The sequence below is a fragment of the Dendroctonus ponderosae genome, unplaced genomic scaffold (genome assembly GCF_020466585.1).
Source record: "Dendroctonus ponderosae isolate FM_Combo_2020 unplaced genomic scaffold, Dpon_F_20191213v2 Dpon_F_20191213_1, whole genome shotgun sequence".
NCBI classification, from domain to species: Eukaryota; Metazoa; Arthropoda; class Insecta; order Coleoptera; family Curculionidae; genus Dendroctonus; species Dendroctonus ponderosae.
Window position 1 is genome coordinate 34,168,918 of NW_026017110.1, and position 21,204 is coordinate 34,190,121.

General features: G+C 33.8%; 1 protein-coding gene and 1 long non-coding RNA gene across 2 annotated transcripts in view; one reads left to right on the forward strand and one right to left on the reverse strand.

The window, feature by feature from the left end:
- Positions 1-21,204, reverse strand: part of LOC109541408 — a 270,314-nt gene that overhangs the window by 201,417 nt on the left and 47,693 nt on the right. The gene's annotated exons all lie outside the window — the stretch shown is intronic.
- On the forward strand, positions 15,313-15,961 carry LOC125505791. The gene is made up of 2 exons (XR_007282413.1): positions 15,313-15,501; positions 15,712-15,961. It is a non-coding gene; the product is annotated as an uncharacterized LOC125505791 (long non-coding RNA).

Sequence of the window (21,204 nt, forward strand, 5' to 3'; positions counted from 1 at the left end):
AATCAGGGCCTTCCAGGGGTACTCAGAGCACAATAACTGACACTTTCCCAGGCACCAAATAAATACCGGCTACATTCCTACCACGTTTGTACGATACACACAGCACAAAGAGATACAAATAGAGCACGAGTTAATTAACTGAATACGAGAAGCTGCTTGATAAGAGTGGATAATAAGGAGATTACACAGGCACTAGCTCGTTTGGAGTTAACCATTCAAATGTTTGGTGTTGTACGGTTTATTTTTAAACACCAATATTCGAGGTTATGAGAACAGGTTGACATTTCGTCAACAAATCTTGTTAAATTTACCGTTTATCCTTGTCTATCTTATTGCCAGTCTGTATAATTCCATGGTTACCGGAGTTTTAAATAATTACGAAGCCACAGGTATTTGCGCAATGTTAATTAGGCAGATTACCTTGAAAAACATTGCTGCCGTATTTCTGATATGGTTTTTTGAAAATTTCTCAGTTTTTAATAACAATTATTTTTTCTGTACTCCTATAAGAGCGCCAGACAACACCTCCAGAGGAATGACGCCAATTTTGAATCACCCTGTAGATTCAAACTTTCTCTTTCAGTTCATAATTCAGAGTTTTTATACTTTTTTGGAACCGAAGTTGCATCTACCACTTTCCCTTTACAAAATACAATAATCATTCGACACAAAAACGATTTAAAGCGAAACAAATGGGTTCAGTTGGTACATGAAAACCTGGTTGAACATAGATGAGAAGAGAACATACTGTTGTTATTCCTATACAACTATTGTTATTCCTACACTACTATCGTTGCTTTATTGTTGAATAATGACAAAGCAATTCATTTATCACAGATGTCGGATTATGCAAGCTCTTCTATGTTGACTGCAAAAGTAACGGTGTTCTTGATGTAATACTCGATGTACATTAAATTTCGGATTTGCATTTATTTTCATTCGTGAACACGTGCACTTGTGAGCAGGGCATAACAACACCAAGTAGCTCCTGTTGTGATATAATTATCATATGAATTATTTGAGATTGCCAGTCAACGAATAGATTAAGTAATCGAGCTAGAAGTGTGTATAGCGGATATTTCAAATAATTATAAAACAAGGCCTTGCCCGCTTGAGAAACAATGCTTTGGTTGAATAAGATTACCACAGCACAAATCGCCAATCTAGACCTTGACCCAGCCATAGCAAGGAAATATCGGGAACAGTGTAAATTATTTGAAATATTAGTTAATGATAGTGAACAATTTAATAGAAAACTATATTCCTGGTATTAATTAATTTGCTATTAAGAATTTAGTGTTGAGGTCAGGGTAGAGTTAAATAGTACTTTTTTGAGTTTATCTTAAATATTTACTTATATTTTGTTATATTTACTTACTTTGTTATTCAAATATTTAGTATTCGTAATTTGCATCAAATTGTCTTGCATAAAGAATAGCATCAAGTCTGGACACGATTTGGATCCGCCCCTGTACAGGAGTTGGCGCTCGAAGTGTTACCAATTCTACGTTGCTGTGGCAACCAAACAGCTAATGACAGCGCCATTTTTTGACAAGCATTAGCCAGTTATGGTATTTACAAGTCTACGGAAGCATACATATCTCGTAGTTTATCGTTTAAGTTAGTGAAATATAACTTAAACGCAACAGTGTTATTGCTTTGTATTCGGCTGGGAAATCGCCACGACCCATTGCTAATGAACTACGACACTTACATGTGACCAAAATATTTGTGTATCGGAGTATTACGTTACAATGATACTGGTAGCACCAAAAAACGCCATCGGGGTGAGCGTACTCCGCGACAAAGCGCGGAATTTGGCGCAAAATTGGCGAAAAGTCTCAATATGACTGCTCGAAGCAGGGGGCAAATATTTAAAAAAGTTTTACGATTGAAGCCCTACAAAATACAAAAAGTTTAAGATTTAACTCCTGCACAAAAGACAGTTTGCCTCGCAAGAGCAAAGGTGTTAAAACACTTGCACGTTAATGTTGAGATTCAAAATTTGGTCTTTTCTGATGAAAAAATGTTTACGGTTCAGCAATATTTTAACAAGCAAAACGATTGTATTTGGTTAGAGCACAAATCAAGGAACAATTTAGAGCAGCGAATTGCTCTGCAAACGCAAGGGCCTGCATCAGTGATGGTTTGGGCCGCGGTAACTGCCACAAGGACGTTCACAAATCGTTTTTATTAAACAGGCCTAAAGATAAATCAACAAATCTACCGTGAAAAAATTCTAAACGAGGCTTTGCTTCCTTGGGCAAGTAGACAATTCGGTCGAACCCATCGGACGTTTCAACAAAACTCCGCACCGTCCCACAAAGCTGGTGAAACCCAACGTTTTCTACAAGAAAAGGTTCCCAGATTCATTTCTGCACAACAATGGCCACCATATTCCCCCTACTTAAACCCAATGGATTTTTTCATATGGTCCATTCTGGAGGCCAAAGTATCTGCAAAAAATATGAGACGGTCGACGCCTTAAAGATTGCTCTTCTCCGAGAATGGGGTAAAATAACATCAGACCACATTCGTGCAGCCTGTGAAGCGTTCCCGAACAGACTCGATGTTGTTATACGGGCATGGGATGCTACATAGAGCAATAACATTTTTTTTAATTTTGAATGTTTTTCGTTTTAATTTTTAAACCTATTTGAACCTATTTGAATCAAGAACTGTTATAACCTTGTTTTGCATTTCATTTCGTCACTGTTGACCGACGAAAGCCTTAAAAAAAGACACAGTGAATCCAACAGAAAAATAATACTCATTTGAGGATCTTTTGTGGCAATTATCTCGGTAGTTACAAAGCCAGATTAAGAATTGCGATTTAAACAAGTCAAATTTTATAAAAAAATATTTTGAGTTCATTGACTTGAAAACCACTCGAAAATATCACTTGAATCATTTAAAACATTGTAGTCATAAAAATTTAATTTATCTATAAAAAATTAGACTTGATCTATGTCTTGACTAAAATATATTTTGGATACACATTTGTATTAGGCTTGGGATGGCAAGCTTATAAGTCATAAAACGAGTCGAGTCAGGGGGGTCAAGTAGTAGAAATTCAGTACTTTGTTGTCTATGAAATTAGAAAAAATAGTTAGTCGTTATAAACCCAGCACAACGGGGAGGGGGCTCATGACTCCTCATGACTCCATGCTAACTTTTTTAAAAGTTTAATGGTTTTTGAGGAAGTTGGCAGGTGTGACGCTTTTTTGTCCGGAACGTTCTCACCGAGCGATGCAGGGACATGAAGGTGGACGTAGATACCTGCTTTATTACCGTAAAGCCTTTGACCTTTGACTATGTCTCACACCAGATGCTTGTCGACATTTTCAAATCTGCAGGTGTAGTTGTGGGATATTTGCGCAATATGCGCGTAGAAAGATAGACTGACAACAAAGAGATTCAGACAGGAGGAGCTAGTTAGTAGGACACAGAAGTAGGTTCGTTGGAACACAGAAGTTTTTCGTCAAACAAAACAAACGCATTTTTTAGTAAAAAATCGACGATCTTCTTTCAAAACAAGACACCGACTTGACCCAAAACAACCTCAAAAGGAAGCGGCAAATTTGCAACAACGATATGAATTATGAAACGCTGCAAAGATTTCGAATTCACCCATGTCAAAAAAGCAAACAATTCACTTCCCCTTAAATACAAACAGTTCCCATCCAACGATTAAATGCGGAAACTTGATGAGAACCTACGAAAACAGTACCATTTCTCAACTCACCAATATTTTTAAACCCCAAAAATCCTCATTCGAAATAACAATTTACCCACGCAAACGCAGGACTACAAAGCAACAATATCCAATTCTTCATCTCTATGGCCGAATGGAAATCGAGAATATCCATGTTACCATTCCGCTGATAAGCCGAACCACGATTTCCAAAAACTGTTAACGTGGCAGATAGGATAGCCGAGCGGAACAGGAGGCGGGGGTGTCCATTGGAAACAAACTGGACGAGGCCAGTTTTTTGAATAATCGTAGGTACAGTCGGATGCAAGTTCCCAATAAAAGTTATTTTGTGTGAACAAATTGTGTTTATTTCTTTATTGCATACAAAAATTACCTCTCCGTGAAGCACTAAGGGTAGACCTATTTTTATCGGCTTGCGAATTATAAAACCATGTCTCCCGGTTGCTTAACATATGAAAAGCAAAAACTGTTTTCTTTTTTTTTCAAGAACCAAGCTGACTTTGCTAACATCCGGTACCTCCCATACCTTCCAGACTTAATCGAACCTGGAAAAAAACTGCAACTCTCTGAATTAGGGCTCGGAATCAAACTCGAATAATTCTACTTGAATTATTCGAAAAGCGAATAATTATGTCTAGTCATAACTCGAACATTCGAATACTCTCCTTGTTCTTGTTTATTACAAGCAATTTGATTCTTCTGAGAAAGCAAAGGTGAAGTTGTCGTCAAAAGCAAAATTGGCCGCAACTGAATAGCTGCTTGAAGTCTTCCTGAAGCAACAATTAAGATCCTGCTCAATTTGGTTGAATTTGATAGATTTGATTGATAAGAAAGAACTACAAGAACGAAGCCATGGAAACTAACGTTGTGTAGTTATTTTCACTTATTATCACATGTTAATTAATTACACACAACTAAGATAGAACTCATGTCATATAAGCAGATCAATAAGCATTGATAGACAAATCCTTACTTTTTTCACCAGAAAAAATTCCGTTAACATCAAGCTACCATACAAGATCCAAACATTCGTCAACACTGATGTTGTGAAATGAGATTATCAAATAGCTGAGTAGTTTTCTGTTCAAACTCATGCAATAAGTGTAAAGCATTGATACACAAGCCTTTGAATCACTGCTTTGGGAGCTCAAATGAAACTTAAAAATTCCAAACTCAAATAAATTATAGTGAGGATTTAAAAAAGGGAAGTTATTTACGTACTGTTAATAAGAAAACATCATCAGAGGGTGCGATCAAATATATTGTTGCAAAATTTCTAATTAAGTTTCTTGCAAGTTTCTCAGTTTTTGTGAGAATTGTTTGAGTTTCAGTTTTTTCTATACTCTCTACATACGCCCAGACATAACCTCCAGGGGAATTACGACAATTTTCAACAGCAATGAACAAAATATAAAAATTTAAGAGATTGGAAGTTAAGGCAGCAAATATACCAAGCTTTCCGAATACTAAATGTAATTAACCGATACTACCGAAAGAAGAAACTTTCTTTTACTAGCCCTTAACTTTCGACTTACCCGATGACTTTTAAAATGTCTTTCTTTCGATTGTGTCCTAACTTTTAATGTATGGATGGTGCCTTATTATGAATGATTTTAAAAAGCAGATATGCACAATTTATCTTAACTAAATGTACAAATATCGAGGTTAATTGATCAGTGTATGCACGTGCAACATGCGCACTAATACTGTTGAGCAAAATCGACTTAAACAGAAAAGGACATAAAATAATATTACAAAACTTTAACATACGTAATAACCTTGTGGCATTTATGCATTCATATCAACCAAAACAATTTTTATTTCACAAACACATTATTTTGCTCATATGTTCTCTAATGTGTATTCCCTGCTTAGTCTAAGCCTTGTATTGTAAAAAATATTCAATTTTTAAAACGCAAAGTTCTAAAGTGCAATATTCGGACATGATATCTTTCAATACCATAATTAAAGTCAAGATATGGAATAATCAAATCGTTTGCATATAATAGTCCTTTTTCAACTTGGGATAACATTTATTTCATCAATCTCTTCTCATCACTTTCGCGACGTTTATCCCGATAAGGTCGTTTATGTAGCTGACCTACAAATAGATGAGATACAACGACCAAGTCTAATGGTCCTATTACTTTGTTTACTTATCTTCCATATCACTGCCTAGTGATAGTGCGACGAAACCAAATAATTACCAATTAACTTTGAAACAAAACAATGATAATTCTTCAGATTTATGGGTCACGTTCCAAACATACATAAAACCTTACATATATTTGTTAATTCGAATATTAGTTGTACTTAAGTAAAGAAAAACCAATAACAACCTTGCGGCTATAAACTGCAATATTCGATCAGCATCTGGATCAGGCTTGAAAGTTTTTTATTGGTTTCTTCTACTAATTCAGCTGTTTTACATCGTTTTGAAATAAACATTAAGTGTACCGTATGTTCTAAGATACGGACATCACTCTACCTTTGTTTTCTTTTGCTCGGTATTGTTGTAAAATTTAGGAAATTTAGGAAATTTCATGACTTTCATGATTACATGGAAACAACAACAGCTAAGAACGAGTGGATGACTAAATACATACTAGCAATGATGGAGAAACGAAGGCAATGTAAAACCCGGAATAATCATAGCGGGTATATAGTTCTTCAAAGAAGAATACGAAATAATATTAGTAGCAAAAGAAAATCGGCTAATTGAAAGGTGTCGAGAGGCTGAGGAACTAAACAGACTTGGAGATATTTTTCATCTTTACAGGGTGATTCAAAATTGGCGTCATTCCTCTGGAGGTGTTGTCTGGCGCTGTTATAGGAGTACAGAAAAAATAGTAAAAGAAATTAATTCTTATTAAAAACTGAGAAATTTCCAAAAATTTATATCAGAAATACGGCACCAATGTTTTCCAAGGTAATCAGCAAATTCGTGAAAGGAAATTCAAAGTAAGTCACAGTTTGACAAATTATTGTTATTATTGACAAGGGCTATCCACCTGTAACTATCGGTTAATGACAAAAAACATCATTGCCGCTGTGCCTTTTCATCAAAAAAGTGTAGAAGAGAACTTTTTTTACATTAAATATTTTCGTAATTTGAAGCAAAGATGGTAATTTTTCTTTTTGAATGCTTAAGTATTCCAATATGCTACCAATTAAACATGGAACAATTTCAAAATAATGCTTAATAACAAAGTTGAAATTCAATCTTCAACTGTTAATATCTTCTAGAAATTTCCCAAGTGAGCCTCTATCACTCCTTAAAAGGAATGACGCCAATTTTTAATCACCCTGTATACCTTTGTTTTTTTTTGACATGGTTTGGACGTAGCGTACTTTATCTAGTAACTTTTTATACATTACGGATCAAATTGCGTTTAGAAACTTGTTTAAATGAATTGGAGAATAATATTATAATTTCCCGTCCAAGTCCAGCGTAAGCACCTGAAGGTAACACACCTCTGAAGATGCTGTGCTCATGATGCTCTGTTCATGCTGGCAAAACGTACGATCTAATTTAAGGTATATCGACGGCGGCCCAATAATCCGAAATCACGGATTATTCCAGTTCGTTCAGAATGATGAGATGCGCTTGATTGTTGCTATTTCATTTTTGCTTATTCTTCAAATGCCCAGCCTACATTCGCATCAGATAGAGGTAATAAATAGTTACTAATCTAAAATAATTTAGCCTATTTTATCATTGATGTGAACAAATGCCACTGGAAACATGATTATAAGCAACTATTAAAAACTAATTAGCTTACGATATGTTTTAATAACCCATACTAGTCGACATTGTACTACATATGTAAGCAATTTACTGCGTAAAATTTTATGTATTATTAAATTCGAGCTGGAGTTATGGATTTCCCTTCGTTAATTAGCTATTACGGAAAATGGCAAATGTGACCGGTGCAAATAAAGATGGAAAAAATCCCATTATCATTTAATTACAATTTCAGTAATTTACGAAACCTATAGAGTAATTTATAGAGTGGCACATTAACTCTTGAATTGGATTTAAAACTTCTAGGTAAAAGTGCAAATAAGTTCTTGACGTGCATAAGTTTACTTTAGGATGGTTTCAGAAATCAACAATTTTATTTTATTAAGATTTGGTAACTGCAAGAGGCTGCTTTTGGGAGTGTATATCTATTTGTGTACATGGTAATTCATAATTAGCATGCTATTTTTACTATAATATTATTGAGAAAACTGCTGGTCACTGGTGTGACCTAAAAACATTGTTGCTAAGATCACGATTTTTTTATTGCAAACATACAAGTATTCAGCGGCAATTAGTTTTTAAAACAAGGTTTTTCGTTCTTCTTAACCATCCCCTCACATCTCCAAAGAAATAACGCGAATTTATCCAATGCCCAAATCCATATATCCTACCAACAGAAAAGAATGTATGACGTTGCAAATCCTATTCTTAGAATTGCTAGAATTTTTCCTTGTTATTTTGCTTAAAATAAATGTGCTTTCCAAACTGTAATATTTTCGAAGCAATGTCTAATTTAAAATGGTACAACAATTATGTACTACAATTGTAACATGTACAAATATGTACGGAACTGGTACAGAAACTCCAGTTCCGCGAACACATAAGAAGAGTAATATTTGTTTGTGAAAGTAGAATGTTATTTTGAAGAAAACAATTAGACATCGAATCAATTTTCTCTTACAACAGTCGACAATTTTCATAGCATGAAAATATGGTGGAATGGATAGAAAGAAAAAAGTTCGAAAATTGCTTCCGAGCCAGCAAAAATTAATTACTACTTTCAAGCTTGTGACCTTTGCGACCCACTCTCGGCTCTGGCATGTCGCTGTCGGAATTGTGCAATTCAGGTTAAAATAAAAGCAGACATTTTTCGTTTATGGCTGGCTTGGTAATGTTGATGTAAAACCGTTAAGCCAACGTTCCAAGAATCAAATAAAATTGTCAAAAAAGGTGAAAAATACTATTTGAAAATAATGGGAGAATGTTTACATATGTACAAGTCTAACTTCCTACTAATTTTAAAGTTTTGTTGTTAACCGGAACATGAATAATTTGCATCGGTCTCAACGCTTCGAATATTTACTTGGAAAATCATATATTTAATTGACTAACTCGTAAATAAATATTAAAACGCCCACAATACAACTAGCGGTTGTAAAAACGTGCACTTTTCCAGAGTCATCCAAACAAGGCCCGATACCTCAGTTTGCAAATTGCTTTTCATTAGCACGTTAACGGTCATTCGTCAGCTTTTATTCGCCCGTGCTCGGTACATTCATTTTGTTTAAGAGTTTCCTTTTATCTCTGTTTTCCGTTCCTGCTTGCCGAAAGACTTCCACCGTTATCGGCCCTTCATTTTACTGTTTCTTTTCGCCATCCATTGTTGTCAATATTTCACGAAGGTAAAGCTTAGAAACTAAATTACGAGAATAAATAGCTCGTGTTGCTTGTAGCTATCCCATATTCGGAGCTTTGCTTTCATATTTATTGAAAACCTGGAAATGCGTATTTAAAAAGTTGGAATTGTTGCCAAATGGAAAATATTGTGGCAATTTCTCTGGAATTTTGAAAATTGTATGTGCTCCATTATAATGGTAGCATTGCTCCAATCATAGCTACGCAGGTGACTTCAAACTGGAACTAACTCTGGAATCAGTGGACTCTAGAATCAAAATTTCGTGATAACTGGTTCGTTTCGTGCAATTTAAGTAACCGTTACCAAAAGAATAATTTCAAAATTTCTTTTATATGGTAAATTAGGTATACAGAGTGTCCCGGAATAGTGTGCTACCCTTTCGTTCTTGGAAACACTCGAAAACAAAACTCGAAATCGGTCCTGGGGTGCCTGACGTTAGCAAGCTTCGAAATCTGCACTTGCTTACATCTTTTGGTCTTAGTTAAGGTTTCTGTTATTTCTATTGCTTGTAATTACAAATTAATTATTGTTTTTTATATTATATTTAAACTTTTACCAAATTAACTACTCAATGATAATTAATCAGTAACTAAAAAATTGAAGGCTATAATAAGTTATTGACCGAGGTCTGTGCTTTTTAAACCGCAAATTGACTTGACTTCCTATACGGTATCGAAACAAAATAAAGAAAATAATCGACACATCTAATCGATATTTAAAACCTATTATGACCTACTACATTTGAGCAGTACAATTGGAACTTTTAACTGCACAAAAAAATGCAATAAATACGATATGCGCCCAAGCTCATTTTGTTCTTCCATCTTTTTGTGTTGACATTTTTCAACTATCTTTTACTGATTGAGTGATTGATCAAGTCCTAATGCAACATAATCATCATATTAAAATTACAATAAGCTAAAATAAGAAATAAAAGTAGAGATGTTCACGAGAAAATGCTGACTTACAAGAAATGAAAAAAATACACGATCGATTTGAAAAATCGGGTTGTAGAAAGACACCAAACCGGAATCAAAATAAGGTTCACACTGGGAATGGTCGGTATTTAACGTAACCCCTAAAATAGTGTTCGAGACACAGTAAGTATACATTTTCGATGAGTTTTTCAAGACCGAAATTAACGGTTACCGTGTTGTGTGTATTGTGTTAGCCAAACAGGGCAAATATTTGATTGTGGGTACGAGTAGCTAGATAGAGAATATGCATTTTACTATTTTGAAGAAAATGGCATGCCACTCCTAAGAAACCTCGCTCGTTCATTGTTTCAGTCCAAGTGTCCAATCTGAGACAAATATTGTCAATCTTTGATGAAATTTAGCTTTAGCTATAGCTACACAAGCTTCATATTTTCCATATTTTCTTTTTAAATATGCTGCACTAAGTAGGTACCTTAAAATTAGGTTGAAGCACTTTCAGAAGGCGTAAAAATTGCTTCTCCTTCCACAATGTAGGAAGGCAATAATCGCAAACAAAAAACGGTAAAGCCTGCACTATTTTGTTGTATTTTGAACCTCTCTCCAAAATAGATATATCTATTATATTCAATAAAGAAAAAGTACTAGAACTAATTTATTTTTCTTATTGGCCGAATCTTGCAAAAATGCGTCTTCTAAGTACTTTGTGGAGGTATGTTACTATCCGTACTAGCATCAAAAAAAGTTGTCCCTTTCAACATGTTTTCTAATTTAGAACAGCTAGATGTTGATGGCTGTGATATATCCAACTCAAGTTCTTCAATAGATTTCGCAAAATATCCTATATCTTCATAAATATATGTTCTGTGACTTTGGGCAGTGTTTACACTTTTGATAATTCGATTCGATACGAGTACTTTATTTCGATACCAAGTATTTGCTCGGAAAGAACGATTCAATTACCAAAGTACTCGGTAGCGAAATCAAAAGAATGGAATACCTACTTGTATTTACTTGTATCGAATAATCCCTATCTAAGAGGCGGCACTTCACATAAGGGTGTCATAACGCATATTGATCTAATTGATCTAGTCGTAATATGGTACCATATAAAAGTCAGGCAGGGTCACTAAGGGCGTAAGGGTGACATAACTCACGTTTAATGATGTTTATCAATTTTCACTATTTTCAGTTCAGTTAAGACGATTGGCAACAGTCTTGACTGTGACAGTGTTTACAGTTTTGATAATTTGGTTATTTACGACGATGCGATACTTCGATTCGATACGAGTACTTTATTTCGATACCAAGTATTGGTATCGAAAGAACGATTCAATTACCAAAGTACTCGGTATCCAAACAAAAGTATCGAATACCTACATGTATTTACTTGTATCGAATCATCCCTAAAAGTCAGTTTATGAAGTAAGTTGGGCAGTTTTGTGATGAATAATTTAACTTAATGAAAGTATGCATTGATATTCCGGTATTTAGAACATTGTTTTGGACTCTTCACTGAGAAACAAAATTTTAGAAATGTGATCTCCGTGTGCCGAATTACATTAGCAAGTAAATGCATCAATAAAATTGTGCGTTTAATTCATTTACCTTTTATTTTTGTTGATTTCTTAACAAAGCAACAGCTATTTAGGTATATAGTTAATGGGAAAAAATGGTTTCCTCGATGCAACCGACAACATTGTTGCAACATATCTGATTTAGTTTTTATAAAAAAATGTTTTTAAACTATTTTCTCTAAGAACATCTCCAGAGAAAGGTCGTAAATTTAGAAACAGTCTGCATAGAATATTACCTAAAAACTGACAAATATTGCATCGAAAGATTGATTTAAAGTTAGACCAATTTGGATAATAATACGTAGGATTGTCGTTGCTTTGATTAATTAGGAGGATTCATTAATTCGACTCGAAGCATAATTAACGTGTATTCCAAGTGCGACAGTTATTGATTGAACTATTTCAGCAACATTCCTAGTTCAGTTTAGTTCTTAATCGAGGCGATATTTCTATTGCATCCTGCATAGTCGTACAAACCTGAAGAAACACTTCGCACAGCCGCCATACGCCTCGCCGTACAGAATAATGAAGAATGGCCATGCTGATCAACAACCTCGAGTGAAGATGCCGAGACCAAGAAGAACAAAATACATGATATTTTCTTGCTATGATATTCTTATCTTTCCTGGGTCTCAGTCAAAGTGTGAAGTAAAAATTTTGAAAACTTTAATTTATAAAGTGTTAAAACATTCATCAGTTTTTGAGGGAAAAAATCCTTCCTTTTGGGAGAGCAAAACACTGAAAAAACTTACCTCATGATTGGTAAAAATCAACGTTCTTTTGGGTCTTTGCCTTCTTGAAACCTTAAATTTGTCTGAATTATTTTCTACATTTGAGATTGAGATAAGCAGAAATAGTTTTAATTTTTCACCAGTATACTGGGTGTTCCATACTTATGGCTTTATTAGGGATTAATAAATGTTGCTAAGGTTGTTGGTATCTGATCTGAAATTTACTGCTTTTGCATGTTTTTTTATTTGTATCATTTCTTGATAAATTTATTGAGAGAATTATAACAAAGCAATCTTTGGGGATGGGTAACTGTGTAGCGAACGAGAGTTGGATTATGAATTTGACAACAATAAACATAAGAAATCTCTCTAGTCTTACATCTAGACAGTTTTGTTAGACGTGTGCCTGTCTTAATATAGATAAACCTGATTTAATTAACTAAAATACAGGGTCAATTTTATGTATGGAAACAGTGAATTATTTCCTAAACTAAGATATCTAGAATTAAACGATTAATGCAAACATTGTTTAAAAATGTTATTTCCAGTCTATTTACATAAAACAAAATTTTATAGACAAAATCAGTCAAAATCAAGTTCTTTCAATCCAGTTAATAATTTAATTATTTTCGACATTCTAAACAAAAATCGTAAAACACATTACATGTTTAGATTTAACAGTTTTGGAGATACCGAGTTTTCAAAATGTTGCTTTGATGTTATTCGCTAAATTATTAAATCAAAGATAAAAACACTATTATCAAGTTATCTTAGAAACTTTAGGTCACTATAACAACGTCGATTCGCCGATGCCGCCGCATTCTTTTGTCCTAAACAGTTAATCTCTAATTGACACGAATGGCAAACATTTGTTTAACATGAATTATTGTAAATTATTAGAGCTGTAAAATGGCACGTTTAAGTGAAAATGAGCGTATTGACATATTAATGATGATAGGCTATGGGATTTCGGATCTGAAGTACGAACATGTCTCCATGAAACATTTCCTGATAAATGGATTGGTCACAGGGGACAATTGAATCGCCATTTCGGTCTCCTGATTTGACCCCACTTGACTTTTCTCTATGGGATCATATTGAAAATGCCGTTTACAAAAATGTGTCACAAAATATTGCAGAGTTGCAAGAATAGAATAAGTCAGGAAATTGCCGGTATTCCCCAGGAATATACTTCCACATTAGAAAATTTAGTTCAGCGGCTTCATTACTATCAAGAGGTAAACGGCGCGTACTTTAATCACTTTTTAAAATAAAATTTCAATTTAATCCTGGGAATCAAAAAATATATCTTGTTTATAAATTCTGTCGATTTTCCTTTCACCATTCCTGTTTATGCAAAATTTATAATACTAAATCTAATAATTTAGAGAATTACAACAAAAACAATTTTAACAACTCAGTATCTTCAAAACGGTTAAATTTAAGCATGTAATTTGTTATTCGATTTTTGTTTAGAATGTCGAGCATAATTCAATTATTGACTAAGATACAGGGTGTTCAATTTAAGAAAAGAGGACTTCGTTTTGCCATAGCTTTATGACTGATCCTGTAGATCCTGCGAGAACGTTTCAATTTTCGTCTTGAATCATATCATATCATTTTGTTATAGCTCTCTTAGTTTAGGAAATAATCATCAGCTTCCAAACTTAAAAGCGTCATAAATCGTAGTGTCATAAATCGTAGTTTCCGATATTTTGGGACAGTTTAAAATATACGTCGTTATCCAGATCTGCCAAGATATTCAGCTTAACGTCTATTTGGTTTAATGCCAGCTATTCCAGTAATGAATATGAAATAAACCATATGGATTTCCATTTTTTACCGCACGTATTACCATATTCAAACCACTGTGCGACGCGACGCCTGTTCGTCTCCAATTCTACATCGCCCGAATCGGAATAATCATGTGAAACGGGAAACTTGGCTGCGATTTGCATAAAAAGTGGAACTTCCCGTTACTAATTGATGAGCCTGTATGAAGTATGTTCTGCAAATTAAATAATATTTATAAATCTAGGCTAACGAATCTATTTTTAGGTCAGGTGCGTATTTACAAGCATCGCGTTGATACGCTATTCAAAACCTCAGAACGTCGGCTAGTCTAGGGGTCTAGGCTATTAGTGAGAGTGATTCAACATGAACATCACCTTCCTATTCACGGTGCCAAGTTAAATTGATGAACCTGTCAGAGCTTAAATGATGTAAAATGGTATTTTTGAATTTAAAGTATAAAAACACAATTATAGATATGCTCCACGCATTTTTGTTGTCATAGATAGATTATATTTTGATAACCACATAGTAGGGTCCAAACAAACTCCTTATTGGCAAGTACATAATATATAAAAAATCTCATTTTTAATTAATTAAATTAAATGTTTTTTTAATTAACTAAATTTAAATAATAATATTCTAATTTTTGGAAAAAATAATATCGCCTGTTGCATTTGCTTTGCCTGTGTGGTTTATTAACTGCCATGTTTTGTTATGTGCCCCATCAAATTTAAAAACTTTGAAAAACTTAATATATCGAATAGATTCACGACCAAATTCAACGATGAGAGAGTATGTGCAAAATATAATCAGTGGCATATTGGCAACGTTCGTTCAGACAATTTGTACACTTGGCAGCGCAGGTTGGGAAAAGTGCCATTTTTGCCTAGAAGGGTTTGCAGTTTTGCACCATTAAACAGTCCATGCCCTGGGCACTCTCACTTAAAAACATAACCGAGAACGACTGATTTCATAGTCGCCAGAGGCGCTACAGACAATAAAGAGCTACAGAATAAATCATGAAATAACCCACTGTAGGAAAATATTCTATGGATGAATGCGATAACGCAAGTCAAATGTCAAATAAATCTTCCCCATTGTTGTTCATGGGTTTATCATGGACAAGATGTCTGTCGATGTTGATTATTCGGTATCATCCAAAGAAAAAGCCTATGCCGATTTTATTCATTTCTGACGATATAATCTGTGATAAGTTGTATGATTTCGTGCCTCATGCTTCATGCACATACTGGATTGTGATATGTTTCCCCATGTTCTCCAATACGTAATTTGTGAATGTTTTGTTGGGTAAGTCGAAATCACTTAGCTTATTATTCAGGTGGCATTTTCATTAAGAAACAAATAAATGGAAAACAGGATATTTTTCTCATTAGAGCTAGTTCATAGCATCGGGTTGCTCACCGCTGAAACCGGTACTTAATACATCTGTATTATGTAGAATTACAGATTAATATTCAAACAGAAACCTCTGTTCAAAATGAATAATGATATTTTCAGATTACCTTTTTCCTTATCTGTTTTCATAAATAGTCAATAATCTGCGAAGATGGTAGCTGTTTATTGGTGTCTTGAAGGCTGTTAGAAAATGCACGGCTTCCTATCGCAAAAGGCGTATGTTTTAAAGTTGTTCCTAAAAATGCTCCAAAGATTTTTTTTATCTAAAAAGTATTTATATAAACGATAAACAACAAGTAATATATATATTTATATGTATTTTTGTGTAGTTGTGTCATTTATCCCTATTATCAGCTGCCCCTTGCGACACAATTAAAAATAAGCAAGTGTAGTGGATTCATAATGCAGGTTTGTTTGAATTCTTTAATTCTCAGCCACCAGGGCGCGCCACTTTAGCGACACACTTTCTACAAGAGAAAGAGTCGTTTCTATAAAAGCCTTGTTCTATGGTCCCTATCGAACGCTCAGGCGAGTGACATCGGTTTATCATATTCGCCCCATTCTATTTGATGCAATGCAATTTAAACAGATGGAAAAAGCTATCTATATCATTTATGGTTACAAGTTTGTTCAGTTTAGGATTTGAGAATTAAATACTTACTGCCTGAATGTACTTGCTTCACAAACGCAAAAACAACTTAAAACATAAATTCGAATTCCTTCTATGACATGGACAAAGGATAAACCAGAGTTTAAATGTTTCATTCGTTATTGCTAAAAACTGAAGATAAGCAATATTAGAAACGAATTCAACTAACAATGGACATGTTTCCTGATTTGTCATTTATTTCCATTATAATTCTATTAATCGTGAAATATCTGTTTGAAGTTAGTAAACAGTAGTAATAGAGCTCTTTAGCGAAAAGTAAAGAAAAACTGCTCCATCCATTACACTAAACCCAACTTTGGAATTGCATAGATAAGTGTATCAAAGGTGTCGAAACCTTCGGATATAAACTAGCATAAAAATGAAATTGAGCTTTCTAGGCTTTTAACAGGATTATTTGAACAGCTGGCGCTTATGTAGGCGAGTTGCGAGTTTCTCTTTGCAGCGAAAAATCGATACTTCCCAAGTGCACTGGTTTTCAGAGAGATTAAAACCGAAAACGGTGTTTTATTTTCAGTTTCGCTTTTGTCAATAGGATATTCTTCCACCATAACTATACCACTTTGTACATACTTAGTTCTGGATGATAAACTGTGATTAGCCATCATGTTCTATGGTTTATTTGTCGATTTAAACGTACTCAGCTACAAATATACATTTTTCTTCGCAGGTTTTACTAGGTAAATTTATATTGCATAAAAAGCTTCTAAAGCCGTCTGAAGGACAAATGTTCAATATAGTTAAGTGACGAATTAAATCATTAACTAGTTCAACACTAGTACTAAATTAATAAAAATATATCTGAACCGACATTGAAATTACACAACTGACTTTGTCCAGTAAAGTAACACTTGAAATAAACATAGTGCAGTGTAAAAATAGCTTTACAATTACGGACATTGAATTGGAGATGATGTCATACCTATCTCAAGTAAAACTGATTAACATGGAAAAATGATAAAAGACCTTCAACTCAGATGTATGATAAACCATTATGAAATCAACGTCCGAATACATATATGTAATTTATCCTTTATATTGATTACAGCTCCACTGGCTACTTACGTAGCATGTTGCTCCATATACAGGATGCTCAGAGACCAATGCATTATTGGTGAAAATGTCTGAAGTTTCTAAAATTAAGATGTTATTGATAAAATATGTATTTCGGGTATTAGAGTTCAATCAATCAAGCAAGAAGTGTGTACACACTTCATTACAAAAAATTTGTTTGATTGATTTTCATCCAGTGTGTACACACCAACTCCTTCTTGCTTATTAGAGAGTTGTAAATTATAAATACTGTCATGCAGTAATAAGGTTGATCCTTATTTTAATACTGCATTAGCTTTATTTTGTTAACAAAATTATAGTTATTAGAATTTGTAGTTCACTGCTTCCAATATTAAAAGCGCCTAAGCTAACCTTTGTGCCTAACCTTACAGAATTCAATTAATTTTACATTATCAACTTTGCTTTGTTTACTTTTTTATCGGATTTTGGAGCTATGAGCATTTAACCTTAATTGTTATAATGGAATAAATTCTAGAAGCTGCTGTCCTATAATGGAGCAATTTAAGAGAATGTTCTTATAAACAGGGATATTTATAAAAACGAAGAGAGAACATTTTTCTATATCTATATGAAACATCTGATTTAACACCAGACAGGCTGTTAAAATTTAACTCAAACCGTTTTTGTAAATGTTTATGACACTTCTCTACTTATTTTTGTCAGTCTCCTTCTTTTCCTAATTAAAAATGAAACCACCCTATGCGTAACAGCACTGTAAAACACGGAAGACAAATAACAAGTTTTTCAATTAACAAATATCTTAACTTACTTGATTCGCAATTGTGCCTATTAAACCATACCTGAAACAAAAAAAACAATATAATATGGGTACTTATGATATTAATGTTTGCATAAATTAAATATTAATCGTATTTCAATATGATAATCTTGAAGTGCCAAAGAACTACTTTACGATAGAATTTTGTTCGGCAATCAAGCATGTTCATCAAGCTGTTAGTACCCTCATAACATATTTGCAAAAGTTAAGTGGTTATTGTTCTCTTAGCACCTGATGATAATAAACCGAACATAATCCATACCATATAGGTACTGAATAGATTTTCAATTGTAAGCAAACATTAGCATTTTTCTACAATGTCAAATAAATCATTAAACAAATGCTCCCTAACAATAATATAAATGTTTTGCAGTCCGATGCGTATAAAGAGTAACAAGCGACAGCAAGGTAGGTCAGTTTTCCATTATGATAAAGTCTGAATTAACACAAAATAATGTTAACCTTGAATGTTCCTGATATGATTTAAGTGCTTTTGAAGCAAACCGAATAAAAAACATACGTTATTATGTGCGTGTTAGTGAGTATTTATTAGATTGAGGTCTAACAATCAAGGGAAGTTCTTGTTGGTGAAATAAAGTGGACACACTCTTAATGTATGAATAAAAGTATATTGATAAATGATAAGGAACAACACAGTACAAAAGTAGATTTCCGAACACGAAAACGATTCTGTATCAGCAGCGATTTGACGACGACTAACTGAAAAGGTTGCTCTCGCGATAAACAAAAAATTATGCTGCCTAAGCAATATGGCTTTGTGGTACACTGTGGTCCATAATCAGCCCTGTGCTGTATCATAAATGCTATTTTTAACGGCCACACGTTATGGCAACTTAACAGTTCAGGATAACATTTTCAATAACGCAGAAACACAAACGAGGTGTGCTATATCTCCGGGTTAACGTATGCGTTTCCGACCCAGTTATCCATCAAACGTTAAAAAAGAAAAAAATATTGGGTGCATAAAGTGAGATGTCCTTATACGAATAGTCTATTAGTTAGAGAGAGAGAGTTAGCATCAAACCATCGAAGGTTCTAAAACATATGCACCATCGCCACATGTGCACCTGTTGGCCATTTGGGCCACCTAATTCCATACTTGTCTTTGTTTATGATTTGCATTCACTTTCAATTTCGTTCGTTATTGTTCTTGACCTATCATCTCAAACACTTTCAATGGAGCATTCAGAAGAGGCACAAAATCAACCCGCAAACAATTTGAAAATTTAGTAGTTTGTGAAGGAAAATAAAGTTTATTTTCAAGACCATTTTCCAATTGTTCTAATAAAGCTAACCTTATAAGACCACCAAAAGACATATTTTTCTTTTAAATTAAAAACAAATTGTAGCTAAAAGACAAAACTACGCTCTGATTAAACACCATTGTTTTATTTATTCCCCGAAGTTAACTTCGAGGAATGCACGTTAAGTTCGAAAGCGGCATGTGATTTGATGCTGTTATTCTGAAGCGCTATTTCTTCATATAACGTTCGTCGATAGTGTGCGCCTGTTATAATATAAAGGTTTTACTGATACAACACACCAGTTGGAGCCACATAACGTGAGTGATACAGCACAGGGCTGAATATATGGCTGAACTTATATTGATAATATTAAAAGCATTTTGATTATAGTCTTATTCTAACAGTTCTAATAATATATTTACTTAATATTAGGTAAGCAATACACTTAAAAACTATACAATACATGTCACATAAAACACAGTCAGTATTTTATATTTATTTCAACCAAGTGTGGAGCTTTTTTAAATGTTTACTGAAAGGTGTAACACGACATTGGATTGCACGGTAAATTATTAAAAAAACGATCACAAAATTACGTGAAGTAGACAAAAGTCCAATAACAGAAAATTGTGATTTTTAAACTTCTTTTCAGATAAAACATTCTGATGTTATGGTCTTAAGAACAGTGTTCTTAAAATCGCGTTGTTAAAACCCATTAAAAAAGTGTCAAATTCTTGATCAGCTCACAAGACCGGTTTCCACTGTTTAAACTCTACTCAAATGTGATCACCCCTGATGTATTCTTCGTTATGATATCGCTCATATTTTACATTGCCTTATAGCAATGGTCTCTTGAGTATCAGCTCGTAACGTTTCGTAAGATAATTCACCGAACAATGCAAGTGAATTAGCAGGGCTGAACTCAAGTGATCAGGTTAACGATCCGAAACTGTTCTTGATAAGAAATGAATAATTTGATTATCACTATTAGAAGATGATTAGAACTATTGAAACTAATTTACCAAATCAAAGGTAGGTAAATTATAGCAAGGGAGTTGCACGGATAAGGAACAAGTTATTTTACAAGCTAGTTTTGATGTTATTTTTGTTCCTGATGTTTTGATCTATTGACAACAGGATTTGTAAATAGAAACAAAAAACATTTCATTTTACAATTTTGTTTCTGGACGTAACAACTTAGTTTTTAAAAAACGTTTATTTTAACAGACCAAAAATAGATTCTTTCAACAGCGAACTAACTACCTTCACTGCTAACTTAAGACTAATTTCCTCATGCCGAATGCGCAGCTTATATGGTATTAAATGCTGCATCGACAGTTATTGATTAAAATACACAGTGCTCTGCGTAAGTGGTCATATAACTCCTCCCTCCTTAAGTTTGAGAAAATTGGGGTTTTAAATTTTCGAGAGGTTTCAGTTTTATGTCCACCTTTACATTGTTCTTCTTTTTAAGGTAAAAGCATCATATTACAATTACAAAAATTACTATTACAATTATTATCAAACTTGTAATTGACACACTTGTACTAACTACGTCAAATTCTTTCAACTCGTGAGTTGTAAGTTTCTTGATATTATTCAAGTCCTCATGAAGGTTTTGCAAATTAATTTTGTTCATTTGTAAAGGTTTCATTTTTTCTTTTAAGTCTTCATTAATCTTGATTTTTGGAAGTTTCAACCGTAAGTTGATTGTGTTCGAGTTTTGGGGTTGAAAAGTTAATTCATTGGTTTCCGTTACACATTGTTCTGGAATTATCAATGATGGGAATTTGATTGTTTCAATGGAGTTT